Below are 23,156 nucleotides of genomic sequence, written 5' to 3' on the forward strand. Positions count from 1 at the left end.
GCATTGCATTTTAATGCTTTTTCACTTAACTGGAAAGGCACAGTGGCAGGAGCTGCTGGGTAGGAATGTATTCTCTAGAACTGAGATGCTCAGTGAGTAACAACTGGAAAAAGGATGTGATTGATTTGAATCCTAGTGAGATCACAGAATGAGAAGCTCATTTGAGCTCCTGGAAATCATGTTATACTTTCTACTGGATTGCCAGTCTGCAAAGCAGACCTGACACTATGGGCCTGAGCCTACCCTGCATTCACAGCCTGGCAGAGGATGGGAACAAGGCAGACACTGCAGCGAGATTCCCTGCTCTCAGTTGTGTGGTTTGGGGAGGCAGGAACCACGCCTGGGATGCAGAGTCCCTCATCCAGGGTTATCCATCCCCAACCTTTCAGCAGCTCTCCATTAATGTCAAAAATTGAAGTAAGCTCATTTTAATTTCACTTTATATGCTTTTGGGGAATGAATGCTGGATGGGGTAGGAAGTGGGGTGCAGCAATGACCACTGCCTGTGCTCAGCTCCCACCACATCAACCGCAGCCTTATCTCACCCCTCCATCTTAGGGAGGGAGGTCTCGGCCTATCACACCTCTTTCTGTTTTATTTTCTATCTTCCTTTATAACTTTTCTAAAGCTAAAATACCTTTTAAACCTCTTCCATTACAGGCTGTCAGTGATCACAAGTGACTCTCTTCTGTGTAGCACCTTGGCAAGAAAAAAGAAGCAATAAGGTAAGCTTATTCCTATGTTGTACTTTGGAAATTTCCAGATACATCCAGTAGCCTTCCGGACATGAGAAAAACAATTTGTACCTCTGGCTCTAGTTGTTGCATTTTTTTCACAATTTATTCGAAATATGCAAATTTTGAGGGTAACATTTAAGTTCAGGAAGAGCAACCATTATTGTGATACATTTGAATTTGCCAGCAGGTTCTGGGGGAACTGTGACAGGATAATGTGTCTGAATTTATGTAGAGTGGATCCATGATGACTCAGTAGGGAGGTGGATGGGATGTGCCTCCTGCTTATCTGCAAGCAGGATTGCTCAAGTCAGGGGAGAGAATAGGGATGATGCTGTTACAGATAGCAGGGGGAGTCAGGGACGGGGCTTTCCCATTCTTTCTGTTGTTTGTTTGTGGTAGGTGGTTAACAGTGCACTCAGATCCCTAGGGAGTTCTGTCCTGCACCCAAAGCTTAGACCCTGTTGTGAGGACAGAGAAGAAACATTTAATTTCAAATAATAAAAATTATAAGCCCTTGCATGTGAAGTATATCACAGATAAAATATGCTTCAAGACATGCGATCCCAGTATTTATGGAAGTTATTAGAACCCAGATTGTGCTGCTGCCGGGAATATTAGATCCAGATTTCTTTTTTTTTCTATTGCCTTTGAGAATATTTAGAGCATTGCACTTGAAAAGCTTCAAAGTCTGAATGAAGATTCAAATAACTTAGGAAATTGGATATAGAGAATTGGGGTTGGTTCAGGATTGTTTCTGACTGGAACTGGATGGGATTTCTGTAAGTCTTACATCTTTGGGAAATGAATTCTTTTATACCTTTTACATAAGGTTACTGTCAGTGATAACCAGACTTACAGTCTATGGACTGCTGATATGCTGTTAGCTCAAACAAATTATTTAATACTTGCTACTTCTTCCATTGACTTTTTTTTAATATGAGTTTTTAAAAATATTTTCCATTCTGTCCTGCTATTATTGTTATTGAAGGTTATGGTTTCTTTTAATAAGAATATATTCTTTGTCCGCTCACAGCATTTTTGACTCAAGGATGTGGGTAACAGCTCTTTGCGTCTTAAGACACAAAAAAAAGGAGTTTCAAATATTTCAGCTATGGTAAACAGGTACTGTAGCCTCAGTGCCTGGTTTATTTCTCCACTGTGACAAAGTAATGGGAATAACATGCTGAAGTTATCTGCCCATGTTTCCTTTGGGTCAAATCCTGTGGGTTGAACTTGTGCAAGCCTTTTCTCATAACTTCACATTGATGGATGGTATCAGGAATCATCCTAAATTATGTGTCTTCTTGTTTCTATAGAAGCATTGGCTTTAAGTATAGGCTTCATCAGAGTATTTTTAAAAGCTTTTCCCAGCTTTGGTTGTTTTATCATTATACATACTCTGATGCCTGAAAGAACACCAGGGTGCTGGCATATAATTTTTTATGCTTGTTTATAAGCTTTGCTTGGTTGTTTCATCTTGTAGAACATGAGGAATAACTGAGCATGGCTTTGATATTGAGGATTTTATGTGAGAGGTCAACATATGTGTGCAGGAAACATGCTAAATAAATGCATTCATAAAGTTGGTGAGGAAAATGCTGCTGCTGCCTACCCAATTTGAAAGGTCAAAATGTAATTCTAAATTGGTTTCCTTTTCTGCATTTCCTTGATGCAACGACTTCAAGTAGATGTCTGGAAAAATAAATATCTATACAGGGGGAGTGACCTGAATTTAAGAGTGGGTATAGTAAGAGTGTGAGTAGGTGGTTGGGTTTTTTTTCCCACCTCTTTATGAACTTAAAAAACCAAATATGAGTCATGCTGGAGGTGCTACAGGACTTTCTGATCAAGTCAGTAGAATACTAAGCCCAAATGTCATGCTCGGAATTTTAAGTTAAACTGAATTACTTTAAGGTTAAAACTTGGAGGAGCTGCTGGAGCAGGTGGGTGCTAAGCAGGAAAATCCAACTGAATCTCAGCCAACCCGACCACAGGCAGTAATAAAAAGATGTTGTTTGACAAGAACTCCTTAAAATCATGGACTCCTGCAGAATAAATATCTTTCTGATGATAATGCGACTCTTCTGTTTACCATCCCAGTTCAAACACTGACTGGATTAGTATATCTTATTCTGTGGGATTTTGTGAAACCCTTAGGCCAGCTCCAGAAAATATTGTGGGCTGATCTGTTCTTTCTCACAGGGTTGGACAGGAGCACTTTGGTCATCTTGAGGATTCATGGAATTAAACTAAGTGCTCTTCAGTTTCTTTCTGTTTTTTAAACTGAGTTGTGCTTTGAAATGGTTGGCCAGGGCAGGGGGCTGCATGCCCTCGAGGAAAACCCCAGGGCAAAGGTGAGATCACAGATACATAACATTAAATGGTGACTTTGAGAAAGAAACACACTAGGCTTAAACAAACCACTTTTAAACTGGGTATCTTCCAGTATTTTTCAAAGTCCTCTGGCAGTTGAGGTGGGGCTGAATATGTGAGCAAATTAATGTATTATTCAGCAGCTGCTCTGAGTGGAAGGCCAGGAGTTGGTTGCATTTACTATATGTGCCGTGAAGAATTTCAGGACAACAATTCAGCAGGTTTCTTTGTGTAGGTCCCATCCTTTCACACACAATCACAGGAACTCATCCTTCACCTGGCTGTGTGAATATGGCCCTACAGAACGCTGCTGCAATTCAGATTGTGTTGGGATCTCAGATGTTTTCATAGGCTTTGAACTTTCCCAATTTATCATTTTGTTTCAGTTTTCAAGGTTCTCTGTGATGTGGGCGTTTCCCAAGTGCTTATCTTGCCTAGGATGCAAAAAGATGCAGAGAGCTACAGCAAGACCTGTACCACCCTATCACCGCTGCTGTTTTAACCTGGAGATGCCTGATGGTTCAGGGCCTGCTGAGCATGATAGAAAACTCCCTGTGTTGGGACTGAAGCATGACAATAGGACAGATATTTTTCTCCACATACCTTATAAATGGTGTGTCTCTTTCTTCCTCTTACCACTATTTTGTCAGTTGCAAAAATTAGTTCTGATGTTCCAGTCTAGATGGGATGTTGGTTAGTGATCCAGACATGGTGGGAAACGAAGGTGCAAATCTTCTGGCTTGTATGTCTGTATGAATTTACAAGATTTAATGTGTGATAAATCATACTGCCATAGCAAGGAATTTCCATGGTTGTTAGTGACTTTCAACACCAATCCTTGTCCAAAACTCACCAACCTTGGGCTGTGATTGGGAGTGGTGAAGTGTGTTCAGCGGTAGCAAAGGTCTAAGCACCAAGGTAAGATTCATCTACCAAATACACATCTGTCATATTTCAGAGTTAGAAAATCAATTGATGACTCCTTTATATTTTATCACAGTAGTTTCAAATTTGGGTCCAGCCTTTTTTCTGGGCTTAGAAGAACTATGGATTTTTAACTAATGTCAGCTAGATTTGTTATTATACAAGCCAATTGTCTTTTGGCTCAATTTTATGACAAATTATAGTTCTGTCGGTACTCAGACAAGTCTGGGTTCCCCCATCTTTTCTAAGTGTGAGGACAAAACCCTTGAAATCTGTGGTGCCTGTGAATCACATGGGAACAGGCATCAGCATCGCCTTGAGAGACCCATCATCCATGACTTTTTCTATTTGTTATCTTGGTGTTGTTATTGTAGACTAGGAGTACTGGTATTGCCGTGACCAGAATTGGCTAACCACTACCTTGTGATAGTCTGAATTTTTAAAAACTTCTTCCCATTTAAGTCTCTATGACTTTTTCAAAAATACAGATACCTAGTAAAAAACCAGCATCTAGTATCCAGTTTATACTGATTTACACAGAGCTATGTGAGGTCTTGTACAAGGAATATTATGCTCTGAATCTTTCCTAAAGCATGAGATTCAGCACCGGTTTGGATCTAGTCATAACCTGTATAAATGCTCTATAGTGAAAAAACATGAAAAATTCAAAGCAAAGTCTGTCCAGTGCATTGGAAGAAGACACTGCAGCCGCAGTGGCAGCTCATGGAGCCTCAAGATTTATTAAGTCACGTTCATGTTAAAGCTCATCATAAAGCAGTGAAAACTAAAAGCATGAATTTTGTGCTGGCTGTTAAAGCACATGGAACGGTGGGTGTTGGGTCTCTTCCACCCTCCTGGGGGTTGTGCTGGATCTCCTGGTCCGTGGGTCAGTGTTGGGTTTTCTGTTCCTTTTGTGCAATCCTCACACATGCATATATCCTTATACCATAAAGCTCTGGTGACATAAGACGCTTCACATTCGATAACTGCACAAAATAAATGATGACACTTGACCATGCTTGTTATACAAAGCTTTAATTGCTGTGTACAGTTTTAATTTGCTTCCTTGCATTAGCCAGCAAAAACTAATATTAATTAGCATCAGCATATTTGCATTAATTAGCAAAGACTCTGCTTTGTAACAGCCATATCTCCCCCTCCCCTTCCCACCCAGCCCCTCACTGCCTGGGCCACTCTTTCCCAGCCCAAGCCTCGGTGGGGTCACGGCAGCTGCATTTGCCATCCAGGTACAAACCCAACTCGCTTCTCCCGACAATGCTGCAGTCCAGCTTCTCATTGACCCATCTCAGGAATTCTTGCAGACTCTCTTTAAATTGTGAGAAATTAGTTTTTGCCTTCTCTAAGCATCTCTTGTCGTTGGATGAAGATTTCTAAGAGTAAAAAGGAGGTACTGATGCATGAGTTACAGATCCTGCACATTCTGTCTCAGCTCACTGGGATGGAGTAGGATGCTGCCCTTCACACCCCCAAAACCATTTCACACAATTTTTAGAAATCATTAGTAATTAGCTATTTCTCTTTGACTTTCACAGTATTGCAGACTTTTCTGTGTTGTTTTTGGGGGGCAGAGGAGTCATCTGCCAGTCTGGAAGGTCAAAAACATTTCTCTCACAATACCAAATCCTGGGGACCGTGAGGGAGTGTGGGACACTGGCTGAGTCCCAGCACAATCCCAGCTGCAGCAGCGTGGAGCATGTGTTGGTTGGATGACAGACTTAGACATGGCTTATTCTGCAGCTGCAATAGATAGAAAATTGATGCTTATCTGGTTTTCTTCCTAAAGCCTGCTTCTCTATTCCAGGGAATTACCTAAACACAGTTATTGTTGGAAATTCGGCCACTGGTCCATGCAAACCCTATTTTCTATCCTCTTAATTTCTCTGTTTTTCTCTCTTTTGGATTCAAAAGACAGATTCTTTTATCTGTAGTATTTCTGATCTCTCTTTTCTGTTATTAATTGCCTTGTCCTTCCTGAAGGACAAGCTGTACAGGTCATCATTAATTGCACCTAATAAATAATCTTCATTACTGTAGGTATAACTGAACTATATTGATGTGGTCTCCATAAGAATGAATTTGTGCATGAGATAGAGAGCTTGGTCTCCTTCCCTGGGGCTGTAGCTGGTTCAAAATTAAAAATGAGTGATAATTTCTTTGCTAAAAAATGAGAGTGGTAAATCACCTGGTGTTAAAAACCCTGGATAAATTGATAATTACAAGAAAATACTTGAAACTCAAATCAAACAAATAATAGAGGCTTACCTTCAAAATGTAGCAGATTTTTTCTAGCCTTTGCATACCTTTCTCCACTTTTCTCATGCACATCCATGTGGGAATCTTTTTTAGTTCATGAATAAATATTTCGGTGTTATTATGTGCACAGCTTAGTTTCTAGGAGAAGAAGGGAAAATATACAGTGTTCTAGTTTGCAACAAGAGAGCTTTTCTTTCTTGAAAGAACTGTTAATAAATCCTATTGAATATGCCATTTTTCGCTGGAAATCTAAACTTCTTTTATTCTTTTTAGGATTTCCTCTTATACCATCCTTTAAGAAGTGTTATAAGGACAGTTTTCATAACTATTATAGCTGGAAACTTTGAAATTAAAAGGGTCCAGTTTCTGTCAGTGGTGGATGTGACCACATTTGGAATTTGATTCAATTCCATCTAAGTCAGAGAGTGATATATTTTTCTTTGCTTTGGAAGTAGGACACTTAGAGAGAGCTACTTTAACAATTTTCTTTATATTGCCAGTCATTTGAAGACCAGACTTTGCAATCACCAACAGAAGCTTCTCTGGAAAAAACATTAAAAAGAACTGACAATTACACCCTACCTCAAATTTTATCTTTGGTGGCAATTAGAATGTTTACTAGCCACCTTCTCGTAATCTTTTAAAAATATGATATTGCATCAGTGTTTAGGACATCACTTACATCTGCAGCAATTACAGCTTGCTTTAAATGTCCTCAGACTTGCTGTGCCAGAGCTTATGCTCCAAGTTCCCTTTGGAGACTCTGGCTGACAAAAATAGAATGGAAAAAACAGGTTCTTACCTTTATGTGAAGCGGTCTGAAGAACTTCTCCTGGAAATAACAGAAATCTGTTAGTCACAAATTGGAAATAATCTCAAAAAGTAAATCTGATGTGAGGGAAGTGGGGAAATTATTTACATTTATGGGCTCATTTTCAGCCTCAAGCAAACAAAGCATTTCATCAATTAGCGAGTATTTAGTCTCGTTCAACAGATGAGGCATTTCCTTCAGAGGGAGAAAGTAACTGGAGACCCCAGAACTCAGTAGTAGCAAGAATACTTGAGGATGCATTTTAAAGGTGTTAATTTGGGAGCTTGACCCTTGTTATCTGGAAAGGGCTTTGAATTCAAGCTCTTCTCTCTTGGCAGATAGAAAGCTGACTTATATAAAGAAGATGAGTAAGTGCAGGATGCGATTACCATCTTATCTCATTCATAAATCATTCAAATCAGAAAACGATGACAACTTGAGCAGCTGAATTATCAGCATATCTGATTTGAGAAACTTTTATGATTAAAGTTCTGGTAAATTTCCTAAAGCCTCTAACTTCAGAGCTATGCTTTAATGCAAAAAAAAAAGTGATGTGTAAGGGCATGAATATTGTAAAAGAACAACAACATAATCATAAAGTCTTAGAATGGTTTGGGTTTGAAGGGACCTTAAAGCTCATTGTGTTCCAACCTCCTGCCATGGCCAGGGACACCTTCCACTAGACCACGTTGGCCAGAGCCCCATCCAGTCTGAACTTGAAGACTTCCAGGGATGGGGCATCCACAGCTTCTCTGGGCAACCTGTGCCAGGGCTTCAGCACCCTAACAGGGAAGAAGTCCTGCCTAACATCCAATCTAACCCTGCCCTCTGTCAGTTTGAAGCCATTCTCCTTTGTCCTAGAAGGAAAATGTCTGAGGAAACTTGTAGTAATGCAGCCATGAAGGGGTTTGCTTCCCCTCAGATAAGACTACATCTTATATTGCTGTGAATTTTTGCACTTCAAAGATTTCACCACCTCTGGAGGTAATATCAGCTAAAGATGGAGCCCATAGGATCTAATTAATCATCTACATTCCTGCAGTGTGGATTGGGTGAGCATGTGTGAGCAGGGAGGGCACAGACATGTATAGCAGCCTTGCAAACCTGGCTACGTTTCTAGAGCAAGTATCTTCTCTTTGACCTGAAAAGAAAACAGTAGGCCGTTTGTTCACCATAATTAGTAAGTGTGAGAGCTGGATTTTACCCTGGCATAATTAATTTGTATGACAGTGCTGTGCAAATCTGCAGTCTCAGCTGGCAACTGCAGCTTCTCCTTCTCATGTGGCGGGGAATGTTTGCTTCTTCATTAATGATACTTGGGCTCTTATGTAATGCTTCCCAAAGGTAATGAGGTGATTTTACATGGGGACATGTTAGTAAGTGACAAGAGGGGCTGCAAGGACAGTGCCACATTGTGTGGTGGTGTGTCAGAGATGCTTTGGGGTGGGACCTCAGCATCCCACAGGAGGGGAGCCAGGGCTCCCCCAGCTTTCAGAGTACCTGCGGCTCTCGCAGCACAATCAGCTCAGAATGAACACATGAGGGAGTTCTCTTCCAAATATGAAGGCAATGCATCTCTAAAGACAAAAAATGGTAATTTGTTCTATGCTAGGTGGCAATTAATGTTACAGCTAATAAAAGAAGTGTCATCAAGGGAGCTCTGAGTGTGAAGTTATTTCTGGCTACCAAGGAAAGGGAAATCACTAATCATCATCATTGGTGACAACCATGCCTGGCAGTGGAGTGGGAGGTTTCGTAACCTTCTCCGGGACACCTGGGCTGCCTCACCTTGTTCTGTGCTCAGGAGCAGCCCTGGCTCTAGCAGAGCACTCCTTGTTCAGTGCCAGAAACAACATGCTTGGCAGGTGCTCTTTGGAAAGGGTGAGGGAAGAGCCAAGCTCCCAGCTAGAGCACCAAGCTTTGCCATTATCCCTATCAGCCTGGGCCAGTTGGTATTAGGGTCTCTATTAAATATTTCCCGTATAGCCCAGTTTCTACTCTTATATTTGATTTTTAGGTATGTAATTTCATAGAAAATGTCTGACAAACCACAGAGTTGGTAGATGGGTTTTTCCAGATTCGATTAGGGAAATTTTGTGTTGAATCAGGGATATGTTTACTTCTGGATAGTGTTCTAAATAATAATAGTAGCAACAATACTACTACTACTACTACTACTAATATGAATATCTGAGACTGGATGATGTTCTAAGTTCTTTGAGTATGTTTAGGGTTGTCCCTACTATAAAAACAAGTCTGTATGTTAACCATGGCCATGTTATTCACTGTTCGTTTACTCTTTTTGGAAACTGGGGAAGTTATTTACATTTTCCAGTGCTTTGTGAAAGGTTCTTGTAGCAAAAAGCAGGTGGGAAATTGTCGCGGCTGCACTTTCCAGCACTGCTTTGGTTCAGCTCTCTGATGAGAGGCTTGAATCATTCTCTCAAAGGGCAAAATTTTAGTATCAAGCTGCTCTTGGTCTGTTGGTGTCCAGGCCCCCTCATTTCCCAGCCAGGCTGTTGTGAGACCAAGTAGCTTTGGGCATCTCTTTTCAACTGACAGCCTGAGGTAGAGTAGATTAAAATGAGTTACCAAGATGATAGTTTAAATGTGCTAAACTGGCACACCAAAAGATGCAAAACATGTAAATAATCAACTAAAATGCCTTTGTACTTTCTCCTATGTGAGTTTCAGTATCTCTTGGTAACAGAAGGAAGCCCATTCTGCTCCTCATCTCTGGAGGTGGGAGAAATCAGGAAAGGACAGTCTCCTTTACCTTCTCCCACTTCTGTCTGGATCATTTGCCCCAGGGGAAGCTGTGTGCAAGAGGTTCAACCTTACTGTGTACAAGGATTTAATAACCAGACGCACCAGGGACAAAGCTCTATGTGGGTTGTATGTTCACCTAAGCCATTAGGCAAATATTGACACCTTCTAAACCCATTTATCGAATATTTTTGCACCAGATACTTTTTGGAACAGTGTCACTCCTTTTAATACACGCCCACCTGGAAAACATACCGTGACTTAATGTCAAATAGCTTTGAAGCTGCTGGAGAGAAGTAGCAAGATGTTATCAATAGGCTCATGCTCAGAGAGCAACTCCCTGTGCACAGGATGCATCTTTTGGTGATGCTGCAGTGGCCGGATGTTGGTGCTGAGCCCTCATGCCTGCACTGACTCCTGCTCAAAGCCAGCCTTCTTTTAGAAACTGTGGGGTCTGACAGAGTTGTTTTGCTTTTAACTCTTTCTGTAATGAGAGGTGAGAATCTGCTGTGCTTTATTAAACCCTTTTGATCTATAGATTTTTATAAAAACATGTTTTATACCAAAAATACTCTAAACAGGACTGCTCATGTTTTTAACCAGCTGAAGAGTTTTCAAGGATGTTGGCACAGGGAGTTTTGAGAAGCTGGGATAAACAAGAAGAACACCAAATCTCTCAAAGTGCTGAAAAATATTTGACATTAAAGCCTGAGAGTTGTACACCTAGGGGATGCCTTATCAGTGGGTTTGGGCACTGCAGGGGAACTGAGGCACACAAGCCATTTTTCAGGCTGGTTCAGAAAACAACTCATCTGAAATCTTCCTTCACCTTTCTGTGACACCTCTGAGCTCTTTGGAGTAATACTGAGAAAAGATGATTAAAAACCTGAGCGAGTCGCTCACAGGCAGCCCTTCTTTTTATCGGTCTCCTCTGGCTGATGCCAGCGCTGTGGCGGAGGACGGGCCAGGGCTGCCACCTAGAGAACAGCCACCGCCACTTGCACACGCATCTTCGGGGCCCTCTTTTGGGGAAGAAACGCATGCCAAACCTCGACACAGCCCGAGTGCCTGCGGCAAATGCAGCAAGGAGGGGTTGCGTGCTCTGCGACTTACCCCAGCCTAAGGGCTGGGGGGTCGCCTGGGGGAGATGAATAATAGTGATAACAATTTTATTTGCATTTGAGCAGGTGATTGGGAAGGCAGTGTCTGGGGGCATGCATATTTGCTGTTCCCCAGCCTGTTCTAAGGGAAACATTATTGTAGGATCATAGAACCGCAGAATAGTTTGAGTCAGAAGTGACCTTAAAGCTGATCTAGTCCCAGTCTCCTGCCGTGGACAGGGACACCTTCCACTATCCCAGGTTGCTCCGAGCCCCATCAGCCTGGCCTTGGACACTTCCAGGGATGGGGCATCCCCAGCTTCTCAGGGCAGACTGCTGCAGTGTCCCACCATTTTTCAATCTTCCCTCCCCACCATGAGCAATGGTCCACAGCTTTTCCCAGTAGTCCTGGCCTATTGCTTTTTCTCCCTCTCAGAAGATTTCTGCTAATAAATGTAAAACTTCCTTTGGAAGAAGACTTTTTCAATGCTTTCCCCTTGCATCCCACAGGATCGTGGCCCCTTCCCTCCTCAGCAGGTTGTAACTGTTCCTCTCTTGCACCCAGTCCCAAAGGAGAGAGCAGCTTTGGTTGCAGTGTGTAGGATTGTGGTCCTGCTCCCCACAGAGCTTTCAACCTTTGAGCTGGAGGTCAGTACCAACCCTTTCAGACCAGCTTTTCAGTGGGCTGTGTGCCACTCTGGGGGTGATGGGACTAGAATGTTTCCTCGGGTCCCTTGTGAATCCTGTCCTTACAGGCATTACAAGCTCCATCCCAAAGCACTGATGTACCCAGGGTCAGCTTCCTTCTACCCTCTCATCCCCTCGCAGAGTGAGCTGCTTTGACCTAAAGCCACTAAAAATGTCAAAGCTTTATTTTCTGCATTCTGTATTTTTGTAAGTATTGGTTAATGTTTTATTCCTGACTATTTTGGGGTGGCGGAGAGATGAGGACTGAACCTACTGCTGGGTTGTGGTTTTTTCCCTGTTCATACAGTGACTACTGTTTCTTTCTTCCCCCACACTGAATAAACTCTTCTTCAGGTGTTGTTACAGAAACTGGCTAATTTTTCAGACATGTGGGTTGCCTTAAGGGATCCCTGCAGATTCCAGCATGAATCTCCCTACCTCTTCAACCTGCCTTTTCCTGCAGATAATGTGGTGTTCAGGGTATCTCACAGGCACACCATGGCTTGCACAGCCATTGCTCTCTGCTAGATTCTTCATGAATCATGTGGTTTAGGGAAATTCATTGCACGTACTCAGTGATGCCTGCAAAAGTACATAAATATGATGGGCTAGGTTTGGAGGTGAAATTTGGGTAGGAGAATCCCCTCAGAGGGGAAGGTGTGTGTCTAACAACCCTGATGGTCCCTGTTATTTTCCCCATCAGAGCCCCAAAAAGGATTTTTTTTTTCCTTTCGGCTACATTTTGCTTTCTTCTGCATGGGTAAATCTTCCTGAAATCAGAATATCCAACTGGGTGGAAAAGAGGAGATACTGGAGGGAGATCTCCATTGTGAAGTAATCAGTGCTACTTCTACCCAAATTTGAAAACACTAGTGGTATTAGGTGGTATCTGGACCTAAGGATGGCGATCCTCTACACAATCTCCAGCCATTCACAATAGGCTATGTATTATATCTATAATAAACTTAAAGATTTCTGAATATAATACCCTGCTGACACTGTCCAGACCTCACTGGTAGGAGACATTGATTCAATCAATCTAAATTATCTTTAGATAGAATGTTGCTTACATCACCATAAATATATATTTATGTTTATATTAGAAAATTTATTCTATAGATAATATATCAAATATTATGCAATCTAGATATTTTATATCTAAAACATATATCTCATATTATGTATGTTATATATATAATATATAATTCAATATACTTTTATATATAAATTGTCTGTGTGCTTGTGTTACATGTGCCACAAAAGAAGAACTGCCAGTTCCATCTTTGTGCAGAAAATTTATTTTGCACAGATTCTGTTAAGAGTTTGGGTACATTTCATAGCATTCTGCATACAAATTTCCCAAATACTTAACCATAAAAAGTGTACAAGTCCTGTGCCAGCAGCACACAGCTGTAATGAGAACAGTCATGCTTACACAATTTGTACTGCACATTTTAACATTTTAAAATGATTGTCACTGCATTTGTGGCATAATAAGAATCTTCAGTTAAGAGAAGTATTTAGGTATAATTTGAAGAAGTGCATCCTTTTATACGATTGTCCCCTGCAAGTGCCTCAGCCTCCTAGAGGGGAGGTGGAGGTGCTGAGTGACATGGATTCCTCTGTCCCACAGGCTGGCTCTGTCCTGCCTCTGAGACCACTTGGGTGATGCAAAGCTGAGCCCTGGGACTGTGGCTTGGAATAGCATGTAAGAGAAATAGTGTAATAACAACCCCCAAACTGGATCCCCAGAGCAGCTCTTCACACACCATTACACAGCAGTCTTCTAAAGCAAATAACTATTGCATTTCTTCATTGTAAAAATAAATAATTTGAAGTTTCTCTAAATAAATAGAATAAATAAGTAATAATAGAGATCCGAATAAATAACAGCTCCCAATAGCGTTGCTTGGAGGAGGATATGCTAGGCTCAGGTCTTCTGGCAATCTAGACAGGTAAACCAAACTCCTTTGAAGCTTAGTTTCTTTCCTCTGGAAGGGCATTGTGACCCAGGAACCTTAATAAATATTCCAAATTATTGAAAAAATCATACTCTTCCACTGCCTTCCAGTGATGTTCCTTGAGGGCAGACTGAAAGGAGAGGAGTGAAAAGAATCAGGACATGTAAGTTACATTCTGTTCCCTGACTTTTTTTTCTGACTTTTTTTTTTTCTTAATAATTAATTTTAAGACCATGAAGGCTCTCATGAAGATATTGGGGTTTGAATGGCTGAGGAATGTGTTACAAGTTGCACCTTGTGCAGCTGTTTCTCAGCCAGGGCTCCAGTCCCCACCTGCACCAGGGCACCTCCACTGGGTGGTGGGCTTTGTCTTAGCCAGGAGACATTGGGAAGAGGTGACCAGAGCAGAGGAGGCACTGGGGCCATGGCCAAGTGCCAGCTGCTGGCTGGAAGCTGCTCCCATTACCACACGACCAGGAGGCAGTGGGTACTTTGGTCAGACACTTGTTCTCAGTGCAACCAGAAAAAAACCACAGAATCTTTCGTGGTCCTCTAAAGCAGCAGGAAACAGTGAGCAGGGAATCAGCCCAAACATACCGTCCACCCAGTGCATGACTCTCCATAAGACTGGATTTTCTGCAAGTTCAGAACTATGCGTTTCTGCTCCACACTCTCTTTGCTGTTATTTAGGTAAGACTGGATTTTCTGCAAGTTCAGAACTAGTTTCTGCTCCACACTCTCTTTGCTGTTATTTAGGGCTTCAATAAATCCTTCCAGATAGATGGCTGCATTCCCTCCCGCCTCCATCGTGTTGTTCTGGAATAACAAAGTTTAGCAATTTTGTCTTTTCTGTACAGTATTCCTGGCACAGATTTCATCACATTAATGCAATCAAAACGCCTGCTACAAGAAATAATCTTGCACAATGATTTGAGGCCAAAATTATATAATAATTATTATAAAATTATATCATAATCTGTAGAGTAGAGAAGCAACTGTGCAAACCAGTGCTTTCCCTCTGCTGAAGGCTGACATCACCTTCAAAAGTTACAGAGTGCGTCTGTAGAGGTGGAACTAGGCAGGACTGGGCACCATTTGTTTTTTTTATTGCCTCCTTAGTTCACTCAGGCATGGGAAGGCAGTGATTCTTAGGAGAATCTTTAACCTCCAGCACTTCTACCTGGGCTTTGCCTCTCCTGAGCTTCCCCAGGAAACGCGCTGCCGATGCCACTGCTGGCATTGGTCTCTAACAACATGGGCGTTTCTTTCCCAAAAAGGCAGGGAAACAGCCTGTTCCCCACTTTCCAATGGCAGTAATGTACCTGTCTCCATCTGACTCTGGAAGACAGTCAGTTCTGATTATCTGCCTGTGAAAAGAGAGATAACCAGTGCTGTCTGGGAGCCAGCTGTTCTGCACCGCTATACTGAAGGCACAACCCTGAGCACTGGTGTTTCAGGGAGATCTTTGATAACTCTGAAGGGAGCAGAGCCCTGCACATGATCCCTCAGCACACATAACCCCACCATGGTACTCCCAAAAAGCCCAAAGGGTGACTCAGCTGCCATCTAAGACCTGACTTAAGAGCGCAAGAGCATCCTGAATGGGCTATAACAACATCTGCTTTCCCCCTTCCTCTCAAAAAGCAGCTAGCCACCCCATGAGCCCACAGCATTAGAAAGTGAACCACAAAGGGATCTTACCAGAGGCTCAATTTTGCTGCTGCCCTGAAAGAGATTGGTAAAAATCAGATTAGTAGGTTCCCTGCTAACACAGAAAGTCAGACACAGGGCACAGAGAAAAGGCACCAACCTTAGAGCTTAGGTTCTGAAGGACTTCGATGGTTTCCTTGAAGAGAGCGTTGGCAGGGCAAGCTGTGCCTGTGGCGCATGATGCAGGGGACACCAGGCACAGCACTGACAACATAACCCCGAGCAGGCATAGCATTGTGGCAAAGGGGCTGTGCTCCCCTCTTTGGGCTGGCTAATCTGCCTCCTGGCTGCCTCTTATATGTGCTCTGGTGCAAGGAAGTGATTAATGCCTCACCACAAAAATGCCTAAACTGAAGGCGAGTAGTCACCTGTAGAATGGAAGCTGTTAGTTTCTTATCTGATTGAGGAAACTACATGTTTCTAAAATAAGGACTCCCCCAAAAGTTCAGTGGGAGCTACGTAACTTGGATATTTGAGCCATTCTGATTGTAAATGCTAAAGCATTTTTATGAACTGATATTGTCTAAAGATTGATGCAAAGTAACTAAATGTCTCTTGGGTCCTTACATCCATATTTGCCCTACTTAATATTGCAATTACATTAAATAATACACTCACCTTTACTAATTAGTTCTCTGCCCTTGTTCTGTGTGCTTGTCATTAGAACCCCATGAATTACTCAATGGTACCATGCTCAGACATAAATGACAATTTCAAGACTCCTCCTGACACCATGTGAGCCTGTGCTGGGGAGAGGGACCAGCCATGGACTGCTGGGGTAGCTTAGTATCTTGGGGGGACAGAAAAGCAGCTCCTCTGCTCTTTCTAAGGAGCAATTATCCAGTTTCTGTGCTCTCCTGAGGAGGTTTAAGCCATTTGGCTGGTATCTCATTTTACTTCATCTGCAGGAAGCTTGGCTGATGGGGTGCATAGCACTGATGATTGATAAAGACACTGACAGAATTGCTCCTCAAACTGCAGGTGGGCTCTGGGGTGGCCACAGTGGGTCCTGGGTGTGCTGAGCCCTCTCCTGTCCCCTAGTCCCTCATCAGGGCTGCCTTTGACCCTGCTGCACAGTTCCTCTGCAGTCACCCTAAGAGGAATGAACAACATGCCAGGATTACACCTGCAGGACATCAGGTCATTACTATCCAAAACCTCAGAATATTACGTTTACATGTTTTTTCTGTAATTTAAATTATGTTATTTCAATCCTACAGGAGTTTTATTATGTAACTGACATTCTTTAATGTGACTTAGGTTTTTTTTCCCTTAAAAAAACTCAAGTGGTACATAGCTAGAGAGACTGCTTTGTTTGTGCTTCTCCCCTGAGGCAAGGGCAGGTGACCCACACACACAGAGGTGCCATCCAAGCTGATGAGAGCCCAAATGCTGCCTTTTCCACACTCATGGCATTTTACTACTAGTCCCTGAGCTGATGTTTCACAGAACACATAACTTCATTGGTTTCCTTGCATGATATTAATTAAATCAAAAGGCACTGTCGTGTTAGCTTCAAACCAGGTTTTGGAGATGCTGCCAGGCACTTCTCTCCCCTGAGGAGCCACCTTGTTCAGTTTTTTGTTTCCAGTTATTTTGCTAATTGTTTGGTGAGTGAGGCATCTCCCCTGCCATTCTCCACAGCTCAGCCTTCAGGAGCCTTTGCTGGATGAGCCACCCTGAAAGCAACAGCCAGGTGTGGAGCAGACTGTGCTCCCTTTCCTGCATGCACGGGATATGCTGGTGTGGGAACTGGCGTAGTTTTCTTGCCTTGCTGGAGTCACACTGATATTCCCGATATTTCCCTGTAGTCAGAAGATTGGCTTTATTCCAGAATTGAGGTTAACTCGCTGTGTGTTACCTTAGTAGGGCAGCATCCATTGGAATGCTGTCTCTGCCTCGTGCTATCAAGAGATTTGCGTCAGTTCAGGCAGTGGTGAATACCAGTCTCTGTGGTGCACACATGGCCTCTGTTAAAAAAAATCCCGTGATTATTTTTATTTTAATGAGTTTGTGAGTAGTGTGGACCATTCCAGTGACCCTGTGCATTGCACACCTCTGGAAGCAGAATTGCACCTGAGACTCAGGTGTTTGCCCCCATCTGTGGGTGGTTCAGGACTTTGCGTGTCCCTGGCACTGCTGTGGCCATGGAGATAAAACAGATTACAGCATGGTTTAAAGGGAAGGAATGGGTTGTATGTATTGAATCATAGAACCATAGAATGGGTTGGGTTGGAAGGGATCTTTAAAGGTGAATTTGTTCCAACCCCTTGCAACGACCACTAGACCAGGTTGGCCAGAGCCCCATCTAACCTTACCCTGCATGGATGGCTGTACCTGCTGGTACCACAAATTGTAGCCAGGTTCAAAGTGCAAGGAATTTCTTCCCTCAGAAAAAGCAGTAGAAGCTAAGGCTGCAGCTAAACCTGTCAGTGAGCACTGGGGATTTTGCTTTTATCTCCAAAATATCTAAAGAAATGAGAGTTCCTGCAGAGAGGGCAGAAGGGAAAGGTGTGGGCAGGATGGACTTTTACTGCTGGAAAAAAACAAATTGTGAAGTTGGGACTCCACCTTTTTCTCTTTATTCTTTTTAAAGCCACTAATGACATGCAAATACATTCTTAGATTGCAGCCAGGGTGGAAAAAAAAGAGGTGATAAAACCAGAAAGGAAGATGGAACTTGCGGTCTACTCGTGTACGCACATTCATCAGTTGATCTCACACACACCAACTCTTTTGCAAATATTCACTCAGAGGTGAAACTGCTGTGACCACCATTCTCCCCTCATGGTTGGATCAGCATTGACCTTTCTTTCCTGTTATGTATTGAGGGGATAACTGCTGTAGGAATCTGAGAGGGCTGCAGGGAATTTCCAGCCAGGGCTCATGCAGCATCATGCCCCCATCCAACTCCACCTCCACCAAAAAATCCTACAAGGATTAGCACTGATGAGATGTAAATCACTGATGTGCTTTCACTCCTAAGCAGAGCCACATGAAATACCCATATCCTTGTCAGACATGGAATTAAATCAATGAACAGAAAATGGCCCAGCCCATTAGGAATTAACCAAAAGCTTAATATAAAATCAACTGAAAAACAGAAAAGACAATAGAAAATTAACTGAAAACTAACAGAATTGTTCACTTTTCTAAACCTGGAGAGATGGTGAGCTTCAGTTTTGTGAGCTGGGCTCTACATAACTAAAGTAGAAATCCTGGTGAGAAGTCTCAGCAATGGTACAGAGACCATTCTTCCCCTGTGAAGGATTTGGACAACTTCAGGTTCATTACCCCATAAATGATCATTATAAAATCATCACACCCATGTAGCTTACCGAAGTGGAAGTTCAGCCAGCTGAAGGGTGACACAAGCTCTTGTGAAGCTTCCTGTCCTATCAGGGAGAAAGCAAAGAGTTTTGACAGTAGTTTTACTAATTTGTGACACTCCGTCTCAAAGCTATCTTCTTGCTGTCATTCCTCTGTGAAAAGATTGATCAGTACCTCCTTTCACTTCTCTGAAAATCCCTGTCATACACATGCCAAGTCCATCTCTGTGCATTCTTGCACAACCTTGAAGTGTTTTGATTTCTCCCAGATGTTTGCCCCTGTCACATTTCTAGCTGGCAGCTGCACTTGCACACCTCTGAGCAGACCAAACCATCAGGCTCCTCAGTCTTGATGGGCGCCCTCTTCCCCTCCTTAGCCCTTCCACTTGAATTAATCTTGAACAGGGAGGCTGAAATGATTTACAATGTCCTTTGCACCATAGGATTGACACTGTGTTCCTCAGTACTGGAAGGAGTTAAGGGATGTTCTATCTCTGTGGTTTGCCTCTGCAGAAAGGAGGAAGCCATGCCTCTCCCTGCCGTGCAGAGTGATTTTAAACGCTGTTCAGAAGCAGCAGAAACTGAGATCATTGTCGCTGGTGACTGTGCTTGGTTGGGGCATCTACAGCAGATGTGCAGCTCTGCTCCCCAGCCCAAGGACATTCCTTTTGTGTTTCATGCTCTGGCTGTGTCCCTGGTCTGTGGCCAGCTGTCTGGCCAGTGAGCTGTCATCCTTGGCAAGTGGCCCTTGGAGCATGAGGCCAAGTCAGGCTAATTGGAGAACAGAGGCTACATGTTTTGAAAAAGGCTATGGAGAGAGAAAGATTTTTTATTTGATCAGAAGGTATTCCCCATGTTTGTATGACTTCCTCTGCAGCTACCAACAAAAGTGCCTGTGAGTCACAGAGGCCTGTCCTTCCCTTGCAGGACCCGGTAGGGGAATTGTACTGACGCATGAAGTCAGAAATTAATCCAAAGCCGACTCATTCTGCACATCTCAACCTCCTGGACCCCTGTCCTCTGCTGTAATCCCTTAGTCTGCTGAGGCTCTGCCAAGGTCTCCCTAGCTGATGGGGGTCAGCAGGGCTTATCCTGTCTCCTTTAACCTGTTAGGACTCATAGGTAGAATTTTTTGTAACTACACAACTTTGGAAAATCAAGGAAAACCTTCCTGCTTGCTCAGAGAGATGTCCTGGAGATGCACAACAAATTCTCTACCTTTCAGGCAAAATTAGAGATAAGTTGTGGATTTCAGTGTTAAATTCTAAGAAGTGAGATGCTGGTTTGATTAGAAAAGATTTCACAGGCAGCCTTGGTGCCTCTCCAGCCCCAGTGAGTCAGGTTGGTGCTCACAGGACAACAAACATTATCACATGCACACTTCACCTTCCAGAGAAAATAGAATAGTCTTCTCATTTTTTGAAAGAAATTGTATCTACAGCTTCTTATATCTTCCCACCCATAGGGAGAAATTGCAAGACATCTCTAGACTTGAGTTTATGGTGTAATACCCATTCAAGCTCCCTCAGGACCTTATGGGGACTCTGAGAGCACCCACCACCTTGCAACTCTTGCATCTTTAAGCTGGAGCCTGTCACCCATCTGCAGTGCCCTTGGCAGGAAGGACAACTACATATTTAATGATGATTCATTGCATTCTCAGTCACTTGTCTGAAATCAAGTGAGTCTGAGAGAAACACAGATGATCAATCCAAGAGGTCTGTAATGGGTGTTTTCAAGCCTCACCCACTGACCTGATGAAATTTGGCTCCAGAGAGGTGGTGGCCAGAAAGGGACACTTAATTTTTTGGTTTCAAAGACACCATGTATGAATGAGGAAATAAAATAATAAAAGAGAGGTTTTCCAAAGCCTGTGGGATCATGTTCTGCAGAAAACAGAAGGTTTGTGAATCCTGACAAGTGACTAATGAGAACAACAGATGAAAAAGGAAGTAAAATATTGACAGAAAATGACTAATCAAATGTTTCAAAAAAAGAAACAGGGGAATTACCCTTGTAGAGTACTAGCCCAGGTCTGGCTGCTGATTGCTCTTTGATGGAGCTGAGGCTGCATTCATCTGTGTGATGAGGATTGTGATGGCATCACCATCCTCTGTACACAGCTGAGCAGGGGAGCAATGCCATAGCTGATCTCCATTTCTCTCATCCTTAGTGCTAAGAAATGATGGCAAGAGAAGTGGTGCTGGGACAAGAGGGGAAGGATGGAGCATGGGAACAGCATTTCCATGTCCAAGCTGCTTTCTCTCAGTTCTACCCTGGCATAAATGAAGGGGATCCTCTGGGAGGGAGCTTGCCTGCAGGCTGGGGCACAGCTGCCTCCATCGTGGCTCCCCTGCCACATTCCCCTCTGCAGGTATTCCAGCACCATCTAAAGCCTGGAAAGTGGGACTCTAGGAGAGACACCCCTGGCCCAAGCTGAAAAATGTGGCCTTGTGAAGCTGGTGCCTGTGTGTTGTGTGTCTCACATGCTCCCATTGCCCAATGTCTCTTGGCAAAACTTTCCCTAGACCTGCTTGTTGTGGTAGCACAGGACAGCTGCCACCATTAAATATTTGGAGAGCGTCCGGAAGACTGTGGCTCGTCCTACACAGGGTGGATGGGCTTCTTCCACCCTTGGAGAGCTCATCATGGATCTCATAAACACAGGCAGGTCTAGGCATGTGGTATGCACTCCAAAGGAGTTGGGCAAACTGGAGGGGGTCTGCTCTGCTGCCATTGTGTTGGGGAGATGGGTTTTATCATGAATAATTTCTTGCTTATCAAATGGGGAATACTAAATATAACTCACACCTACAACTTCTAAAAGTAGCACATGGCTCTGTGAAGCATCCCTTCCCCCGCTGTGCCACCAGCTCACACGTCTTGTCCCCCGCTGAGGCTCACAGAGCTGCTTTTCCTGCCTTGGTGTAAGAAATGCAACAATCATTTTTTAATGAAAAATCTACTTCCAATACAAACAAATCTGCAGCATCTCTCAGAAGTCAGTCACAGCTTGACTGAGACATCAAGGCAGGTGTGTTTTGTTGTATTATGATGATGCAAGATGCTTATCAAGGTTGTTAGACTTCTGATGAAGCCGTCAGGGTTATCATGCTCAGGCAGCTGTGCTCAGCACACTGATGCTGTCATGCTGGTGATAAGACTGTCCTGCCTGCAGAAACCAGGCATTCCCTTCACTGCTGTTTGCACAACAGTTTCTGCTTGGCTTAATGGTATCAGGTTATTTCAGAGCCCATGTGGGATCACAGATGACAGCAGGGCCCTTGGAAGCCCCAGCCACATGAGCTTTGCCCTTGCCAGGGCAGGGTGGTGAAGAGGAAGGGCTGTGCTGTGCTTGAGAGCTTTACAGGGTGCTACTGGCATCAGGGCTGGGAGGCTCCAGCTGGACCTGGGACCCTGCTCCCTGCATCCCACTGCCTGCATCCAGCTTCCTGCATCCTGCAAGGCCCCAGAGCTGTCCTGCCACACCGGTGCTTTCCCTGGCAGTCTGCTGCCCCAGGCAACAGCTCCGTCTGCATTTTCCTACGGCAAGTCCAGTGTTGACTTGGAGTTTTTTAATGCTTCACTTTTCCCTCCTATGTGTCAGAGTTTCCTGGACTGCTGTGCCAAGAATGTTGAGCCTGATTAATGTTTTCTCCTTAAAATCCTGATATTCTTCTCCTTTCCATATACGTGTGATTCTGAGACTTCCCATTTATCTGAAGGGTGAATTTAAAATTTAGTGTAAAACATTTAAATATTGAAATAATGTATCTGAAATATTAAACACCTCATTGCTAATGAAAACTTTGAAATTCAATGGCAGGTTTCTTCACCTCTTCAGCGTGGTTCTTATTATTCCTTGAACTATTACAGCACTGAACAAGATGGAGCTCAGGAGCAGAGATTTTCCTGACTGTCTATCTTGAGGGAGTTTGGCTAGATATTCACTCTTTCTCTGATCTTAGTAAAGAGGTTCAGGGTTAGGTTTGATTTCCATGTTCCCCAGTTCTTACAAGAATTCAATATAAAACAATGCACAATGACCTTGCCCGTGGAGCCTGGGCAGTTTGTGGTACCTGAGGACAGTCAGGGCACTTGTCCCCATCCAGGGCTGGCAGCTGTGTCCCCACTGTGGATGTTTTTGAGGCTACTGGCCCTGTGTCAGGAGATGAAGTCTCTGTCCAGCCTGACTGGGCTCTGCCACATACAGTATTTGCATGGGGAGATGCTGTTTGAATGCAAAGCACCTGCTTTTGTTTCTACCATTGGAAGTCTGTATCTGAAAAATGGGATGTGCTCTGCACCGTGGAAGGGATGGGATGTGTGTAGGAGCCAACCCCTGTTGTAGCAAGCCCTGTCCAGGGCCACCATGCTGTCAGCAGGGAAAACCCACATTTTTGGAGGTTTCTGCGAGGCATTCTCTGTCTCCATGGGCCCTTGCCATGGTGACTGTATGTCTCTGGCTCTTTGAGTGTTCATTC

The 23,156-nt window shown here is 43.4% G+C and overlaps 1 protein-coding gene across 3 annotated transcripts in view; it reads left to right on the forward strand.

Moving 5' to 3' along the window:
• Positions 1 to 649: 649 nt before the first annotated feature.
• The window catches only part of ACSL6 (acyl-CoA synthetase long-chain family member 6), a 104,108-nt gene continuing 81,601 nt past the window's right edge, over positions 650 to 23,156 (forward strand). The window contains exon 1 of one of the 3 annotated variants that reach the window (XM_008643427.2): positions 650 to 725. The gene's annotated coding sequence lies outside the window, so the exon portion shown is untranslated. The remainder of the gene's footprint in view (positions 726 to 23,156) is intronic. The other 2 variants (XM_017746881.1, XM_008643428.2) reach the window with 2 other exon arrangements.

The sequence above is a fragment of the Corvus brachyrhynchos genome, unplaced genomic scaffold (assembly GCF_000691975.1).
Source record: "Corvus brachyrhynchos isolate BGI_N302 unplaced genomic scaffold, ASM69197v1 scaffold381, whole genome shotgun sequence".
Classification (NCBI taxonomy): Eukaryota; Metazoa; Chordata; class Aves; order Passeriformes; family Corvidae; genus Corvus; species Corvus brachyrhynchos.